The 8195-nt window shown below is 40.4% G+C and overlaps 1 protein-coding gene across 1 annotated transcript in view; it reads left to right on the forward strand.

Annotated features, from left to right (window-relative positions):
* CTNNA1 (catenin (cadherin-associated protein), alpha 1, 102kDa) overlaps positions 1–8195 on the forward strand; it is a 176610-nt gene that overhangs the window by 112743 nt on the left and 55672 nt on the right. The gene's annotated exons all lie outside the window — the stretch shown is intronic.

The following is an 8195-nucleotide window of genomic DNA, read 5'->3' on the forward strand; positions in this document are numbered from 1 at the left end:
ACCTGAGGACAGAAATCTCAAAACTACTGATGATGTCTGTTAAACAAGAATATCAAAGCCTGTTGGCTTACAAGGGCTGAATTCCCCTGGGCCAGTCTAAGAAGTAATTGTCTTGGGTAAAGTTTTTCCGTTGTGTGGTACTGAAGTGAGAACTGTAAGACTCCAAGGTCCCTTCCTTAGTGCCCTGTGTAAAGGTGTGGAAATGGCAGCAATGCAGGTGTGTAGTTTGACTCCTCCTAGAAGTGACCCTAAGATAGAATTAGAAGTACAAGAGTTTTATTGGGGGAAATGCTTGGGAAATACAAAGGGAGAGAAAAGGCAGCAGGAATACCCTGAGGGCCAGTAGAGTCTTCAGACCATAGGGCAGGTCTGATACCTGTGAAGAGAGAGGGAAAGGAAAGAAGACTAGACAAGAAGAGTTTCAGAGTGAAGCATGGTTCTCAGACAGTTTTGCAGGCCAAACAGAAATCCCCAAGCCAAAGTTGCCGGTGAGCCTGCACTAGCATTCACACTGCATTCCTCCTCGTTGGTTAAGGAAAGGAGGGGGACATGTCCTGTTTTAGACCCCAAGGATACCACTTGTTCTCTGACCTTGATCCTTTCTATTTCTATAGTCTCTCTATAGGCTAGAAGTTCCCCTAACCCGGGTCCATAAACTGGCTTGTGAAATTTTGTTGCTTGTTCATTTTTCTGTGAATGAGGTTTAATCAGATTCCTATAGAGTCTTTTCAGAGACACTATTCTACACAAATTGCAACCAAAAGTTTTAAGGAGAAGAGTCTCATAGGGGTGATGTCTTTTAATTTTTTTTTAAATGAAAAGAAGCCCTTAGGATGTTTTAAATGCCCTTTTTGGGGGGAGGGACCTTTGCTATGCAGAAAAAGCTGGATTAAATTCTTCCCTCAAGTAACCCCTTTAGTTCCCTGGGGAGAAAAGCATTTGTGTCAATTGGATTGTGGAATGAGTCGTATTTGAAAATTTGGAAGGAAAGGCATCTCCTTTCCCTTAAACTCTTGGTTCCTTTTTAGTCTGCGTGGCCTACCTCTTATAAACTAAGAAACTACTTAGATTATATTATCTCAGTACTTCTGTAACAGTTTTGTGGGCAAGGAAAATTGTCCAGAGAAGCACCAGTGCAATTGACAGTAATTATTTCTTGGTTGCCCCTGAAGAAGTAGACAGTCATGCTTGCTGTATCACAGCGCCCAGAGACCACAGTCCTTCCAGGTCACCAGGCACCTATCTCACCTGCCCACTCTTTGGGTTCAAAAGATTCAAGCCGTGGAACCGAGGAAGACATGATTTTTGCATTGAAGTTGATGGAGTACAAAGTTCCTGTTGATGGAATTTTGTATCATGTTTTTGATCTTTTATCTTTCTTTATCTAAAAGGGCTAAACAGATGCCCCTGTTCTTTCTGAACTACTTTTTCTTGGTTTCTCTTTAGGGCAGCTTTCTTTTGCATACATATGTCTTTGACTTAATTAATGTCACAGTACTACTTCTGGAAGGTAGTGTCTGTATGATTTGTTTCAATTTCCACTGCTTCAGATGTTTGTGGTAAGGCAAAGGAAAAGTAAAATCTAACCTGTCTCTCCTCTCTGTAAATGATTTTAAGCAAATTGAGTCAAGCAGCAGGGCTTAGATGGCTGTAGTTGTTGGCATTCTTCCATGTAAGAGTTTGCTCCTTTTTTTTTTTTTTTTTTTTTTTTAAAGAGCAGGGTCTAGCTATGTTGCCCAAGCTGGACTCAAACTCCTGGGCTCAAGGGAGCCTCCCGCCTCAGTCTCCCGAGTAGCTGGGACTACAGGTGCATGCCATCAGCCCAGTTAGAGTTTGCTTTTGATATAGATTGACAATTGGGGAGAGTTATTCCCCTACTTGGAGAAGCAAATGCGCAGATATATTCATGAAATTTTCTATTCTTTTGCGGTAGAGAGGGAGCTTTATATTTGCTTTATGCTAAAAAGTCAAAAGTTTCTTTAATCATGCCCAACTCTACAAATTGTGTATACTCCAGCACCAGAGTATCGCACAGAGGTGTTCTGGAGAAGCATGTTAAAGTTGTTTAACCTTGTTTTTAGGGTGGTGGTTTTAGGGTGGTTTTTAGCCAAGTTTAATTTTGTGGGTCTGAGTATGTTCCCTTCTAAGACCCTTTTAAGGTCTTAGTTGGCAACCACATATTTAGGCCTATGTTGTATCCAGACTTGTATTTTACTAGCTTTTTATTTTTTAAGGAGGAGGGAATCTTTCCTTTCAAAAGTAGACTGTCCACATTAGGCCTCCAGAATTCCCATTTTTGCCAGGCTCCTTGTCCCCATCCCTGTTCTCTGTTGATTTTGATTGTTAAAAGTCCTGTGGTTCTTTTGTTAATAAACAACCGAGAAAGCAGTAGAAAGGGATTCTGGTTACACCAGTGATTGTGAGCAGTGTTTCTTTTGATACTGCAACTTACACAGTTTGGGACATAACCTTCCAGTTTTGGAGGCATGTGCACTTTGGCAATTGTTGCTGTTGAGGGGGGTGTCAGGGCCAGAATCATGTGACAGCCTACTTCCCTTGTGTTAGAGTTGTATTCTGTGCCCAGGATTAGGTAATTCAGTAATAAATCTTGGGGCAATATACCTGAGTTTGTGAGGTGAGGGAAAATTTTCCATAGGAGAAGTTTGGTCAGATGGGCATTTATACCATGATGATCTTTTATTTCTCCTATCATAGATAAAACAAAAATAACAGAAACTACCTTAAGTCTTGATTAATGCACAGACTAGAACTTATGTGGCTAACTCCTTTTATTAATTAATGAATTAATTTTTGCTCCTCTTCTGCTAGTGTCTTCATCGTGTTTGTGTTTCCTCTTTCCTCTGTATATAGCAAGCATTGCTTTTTATTCTGAAATATATAGCCAAGTTTGGGGTTGTTCTTCTGGGCTTCTCCCTCTCTATATTTCTGAGTAGCTTTTGATTTAGATGTGTTTCCTCCTGCCTACATAGATGGCCAGGGCTATATAAAGCCCTTTGCAAAGGATAGAATTAAGAGGTAAGATACCCATTCATACTTACTTGAAGAATCTCTTTCAGTTTTAGTGAGCTCTCTGACCCAATTGTCTAAATTTAAAGGATTGATATTCATGTATATTAGATAGGTGCTAGCATTCTTGGTTGCTGAAGCTTGGAATCCTCATTTTCTGAGAACCCTCTTAATAGGTTTTGGGATGGAGGGACAGTGACGTGTGCTAAGGCAAGAAAAGAAATTGAATACGTGATGTTGTCAACGTAAAGAAAATTGATAACAAAAATTTGGCCCAAAGAGAGCAAGATCATTTATTATTATGAAAGTTTATAGCAGCATGTCAGCATTCTGTCTGCTGTTGAGATGTTGATCCCTGTATTGCACATTGCTGAAAGAGGCTTGCTAAGGCCTAAGGCTTGAGGGAGCAGTGATATAAGGCTGTACTCCCATGAGAGCTGGTTCTGTCTTACTACTTGTTCTGTGTGTTCCCTGCAAGTGTGTGTGTATGTGTGTCCTGCCCTTTGTAATTTAAGGATAGGGTACTTTTTGAAAGGAATTGGGAACACAGGACTATATAACTACTGTGTTCTAAGACACTGAGCCTAGTTTTAAGCTTTGCATAAGGTTCCCTGCAACTCTTGTCATATATTCAGTTTATAGAGAGCCCAACAGCCATCCATCTGTGGACCAGGTGGAACAACCAGGGTCAAATTGCTTCTCATGTTATTCACTAAATGCATATTGCATGACAATATGTTGACCAGCCCACAGCAAACCTTTTATTACTACTCTTTTTTTTTTTTTGAGACAAAGTCTCACTCTTTTGCCCGGGCTAGAGTGAGTGCCGTGGCGTCAGCCTAGCTCACAGCAACCTCAAACTCCTGGGCTCAAGCAATCCTTCTGCCTCAGCCTCCCGAGTAGCTGGGACTACAGGCATGCGCCACCATGCCCGGCTAATTTTTTCTATATATTTTTAGTTTTCCGATTAATTTCTTTCTATTTTTTTTAGTAGAGACGGGGTCTCGCTCTTGCTCAGGCTGGTTTTGAACTCCTGAGCTCAAACAATCCGCCCGCCTCGGCCTCCCAGAGTGCTAGGATTACAGGCGTGAGCCACCGCGCCCGGCCAGCATTTTTCTTGATACTCTCTTCCAAGTCCCCTTTCTTTTCTGAAGCCTTCTTGCTCTTGAGCAACAGCTTGGATATCACTTCCTTTCTGAAGTTCCTCATCCCTTGCTTTATTGGAAGGCTTTTACTATGTGGATGACACCTCAGTTTTCCCCTTTTGTGAAGATGCTGCTCTATTCCTTCTGTTCTCTATTGTATTGGGACATGGAGGCTTCAGACCCCCATTATTACTTGGGTATTGTGGAATGTCATGGCTCTTTGTTTTTTTATTTTGTTTAATTTTCTGATGGCTGAGGAGGTGTTATATCTCACTAATTAGACCCTCCTGTTAAATTAAGCAGACCTTTCTGTTAGCTTTTAAGATAGTCCTTAAATGGTAAGGGTTAAAACGTTGGATTTGACTCTTCTCCTCTACCTTCTCTAGCCGCTCTAGATTAAAAAGAGGGTAGAAAGCAGGGTGTGGTTTGAAAAGTCTTATATTTTAACTAATGATAAGCAGGAGACTGATGATTTGGCACATAGATTACATACTAAGTCCTATTACTTTTAAACTGTCTCTAATTGGTCATTGGTTTCTCATTTCATCCATATCCAGTGGGAGACAGTCAATAGGTAATTATCCCAAGGTATGATTTGAGCAGAGTTGTAAGAGGAAGTATGAGGTGCTATGGGAGCACTCTAGAGGAACACTGAACTTAGGGCTGAGGTAGTCCAGTGGAGGCTTCCACAGTGAAGTGGTATCTCACCTAAAGGATGGATAGGAGTTAGAAGAAGGGGTGAAGAGTATTTCGGGTAGGTGAGAGAGAGTATGGCATGTCTGAAGAACCAAAATGCATGTGGATGGGCCAGAGCATGGAATATAGCGAAGTCATTAAAATAATAAGAATAGCCAGGCTCCTCCAAGGAGAATGTGTAGAATAAGAAGAGAAGGAAGCCTTAGGCAGAAGAGCCCTGAAGAGATTATATGGATCCTTCAGTTTAGAGCATTTTTTTCCCCTGGAAGCATTATGGAATGATGTTTGTTTTGTGCGGTTAGGCTGAGTAGTTTTTTATAGGCTCACCTGAAAACCTTTGTCACATCATTTGGGGACTAAAATGTGCCTTGAGATGCCACCAGCAATGCTAGGGACATATTTCATCCCTTCTTGGCTGTTGCATATTTCATCCCTTCCACACTGGCAAGGGTTGGAGTGTAGTCAAGGAATTATAATGTAACCTCCTCTGTATAATTTTTACTTACTACTATGACCTCCTATTTTGTCATGAGGAACTCCTGTCAAGTTCTGCATAATACCGGGTATTGCTGAATTAGTTGCTCCGAAGTATTTTATGTCAGATTATAAACCCTGTGAGAGAAGGATTATCGTTAGTCCTGCCCAATCCAATGAATGTAGAGTAGGTGCTCAGTGAAGAGTTTATCCAGGAGGAAGGTGGAGTAGTTCTTTCATGGTTCTGGTTTTTTGTTTTATTTGAGATAGGGTCTCACTCTGTCCCCCAGGCTGGACCACAGTGGAACAATCATAGCTCACTGCAACCTGGACTCAAGCGGTCCTCCCAGCTCAGGCTCCTGAATAGCTGGAACTACAGGAATGTAATTTTTTATAGAGATAGAGCTTCGCTGTGTTGCCCAGGCTGGTCAGCGACCCTTCTTCCTCGGCCTCCCAAAGTGCTGGGATTATAGGTGTGAGCCACTGGGCTGCGCCATCATGCTTGTGTTAAAGATGGGTTTTGAGAGCCTCTTCACTATCTCAGAATTTTGTTGCTAGAGGCTTTGCCTCTCCTTAACTGAGGTGATGTTTACTTGCTGAAGAGAAGCTTTATGTTGAATTCTCAAACATGCCTTATCTTTTTCTTGGAAAGCCCTTTGCCACTGCTTAGCAGGGATGCACATATCAAAATTGAGTGAACCTGGGTGGTCTCTCTGCTCAGTGGAATGGAGTCTCTCAATTAGGTGGGAGCTGAGGGTCACTTATTTAAAAGATTCCTCACTACTTCCAGTAACAGTTACATGCCACAGGATTGCTTTTCTTAACGTTATGTTGGAGTAACTTCGTTTTGCCTAGCTAAAACTAGAAACAAACAATAGTAACTACTTTAATTTCAAAACAAGTAAAATCTTGTTTTACAGATGAGCAAGATTTCTACTTTCATCAAGCTCAATTAGGTTCTGAGTGTATGTATGTATGTATGTGTACTCATCCCTATTATATTTTAAATGATTGAAACACTAAATGTGTTATTTGGACTGTATTTTTTTTTAAAGTAATGCTTTGATTTAAAAGTGGTCTAATATAACCTAAAAGGTTTAGTAAATAACTGCTCCCGAAGTGCCCCCTCCTGATTAATGAGGCATAAACTTCTATTTCCTGCAATAACAAGAAAGACAAATTGATTTTTAGGGTAGTTTGACAAAGACAATTAACAGATTCATGATGTGGGTTGCATTGCATCTTAAAATGAATTTTGCTGTGTGACTGTAATTCCCTCAAAAGTCAGGTTTAGGATTTGGTTTTGCATAACTTTCATAGTAAATCCTTTTACCCAAATTGAGGAAATTCCTGGGCATTCCAGGATGTAGGGGATTGGGCTTTCTTGAGGTCTGTAAGCCCAACTTTTGGGATTCAGATTCCAGATGTTTTCTGAAGCAAATGATTGATGAAAAACACCCCCCACCCCACAAAAGTCTGAGAACAGTGGCAAACTTTACTGGGTTTATTTAGAGAAATTTTCTTGAAGTGAGTTCTTGAGTGTCTAAGGAATGTGCTGAGACTTCCTGATTATAGCATTAATTATGAGGTCAGTTTAATTTTGATTCAGTTTTAGCTACCTTTGTCTTAGATCCTGTTATTTTGTTCTCTGAGATTGTCAATAACTAATTATACTTCTCAGGTTGAGTTCTTTTCTGACTGATGGCCCTGAATAAGTCACAATTTATTCCTGCAGGGAGATATCTTCATAGCTGAATCAGTTTTTGTCAAGCGCCCCCTCCCCCCATTAATATGAGTGGACTGCTTAATTTTATTGGCAGTACAGGAATGCTAGTGGGGAAGGGTAAGGATTGAGACCCTGACCAGATTTGATAATGACCATATCAATTTATTACTTATATTTCAACTCTTAACATTCATAAGTCTGCTGTTTTCTTTCTGTCCTTCACTAAATAACTTACATCCCTCCATATTCCTTCCCTTCTCTTCTCTAATAGTCCAAAGAGATGGGGGCAGAGAGATAGGTGGCATTTTCCCCACTGAACAGATAGGAAGAGAAGAGATAAAGTTGAGTAACAAGTATACATAAAAGGCACTTAGTAAACACGTACCAGATCTCTTCACCCCTGGCCATTTATCTGCTGTACTGGCTTATGTATTGACAGCAGACCCATACCAAAATGTTTCAAGGGTACTCAAAGGGAGAACTTTTGGTTAAATTCCTTTGTCTATTTGTATCTGTCTTGTGATTACTAACATGTTTTTTAGAAGGAATCATATTTGTTTTGTGAAAATAAGCTTTAAATATACTTCATAGTTAGCTGGGCAAAGTGGTGACCACCTGTAGTCCCAGCTACTGGGGAGGCTGAGACAGGAGAATTGCTTGAATCCAGGAGTTTGAGATTTTGGTGAGCTATGATAGTGCCATTTTACTCCACCCTGGGTGACAGAGCAAGACCCTGTCTCTAAAAAAATAAAAATATTAAATTCTCTCTCTCTCTCACACTCACACTTCATAGTTTAACCTATTCAGTGTCTCACTAGGTATTTCCAAGGACACAGCTAGCTCTTCCAGGGATGAAAACCTTTGTCCTTTTTCTTTCAACTACCATCTGTTTTGATTCTGCTTAGAATGTTGCCCTGGTAAATCTCAACTTAACCCCACAATCTCTGAAGAAATACTCATTTACTTACCTCTTCAAGAGTGGCTAATGGTTCTTTTCTGTGCAATACAACTCCATTAAGCTTAGCCTAGAATTTTAAAAAATATGGCTGAAGTAATCTTACAAAGCATTCTGATTTGAGCTGCATAATATACTTTATTAACTCTGAACATGGCACATCTTAGTTTTT

Source organism: Propithecus coquereli, unplaced genomic scaffold (genome assembly GCF_000956105.1).
Source record: "Propithecus coquereli isolate 6110/MARCELLA unplaced genomic scaffold, Pcoq_1.0 Scaffold242, whole genome shotgun sequence".
Taxonomy (NCBI): Eukaryota; Metazoa; Chordata; class Mammalia; order Primates; family Indriidae; genus Propithecus; species Propithecus coquereli.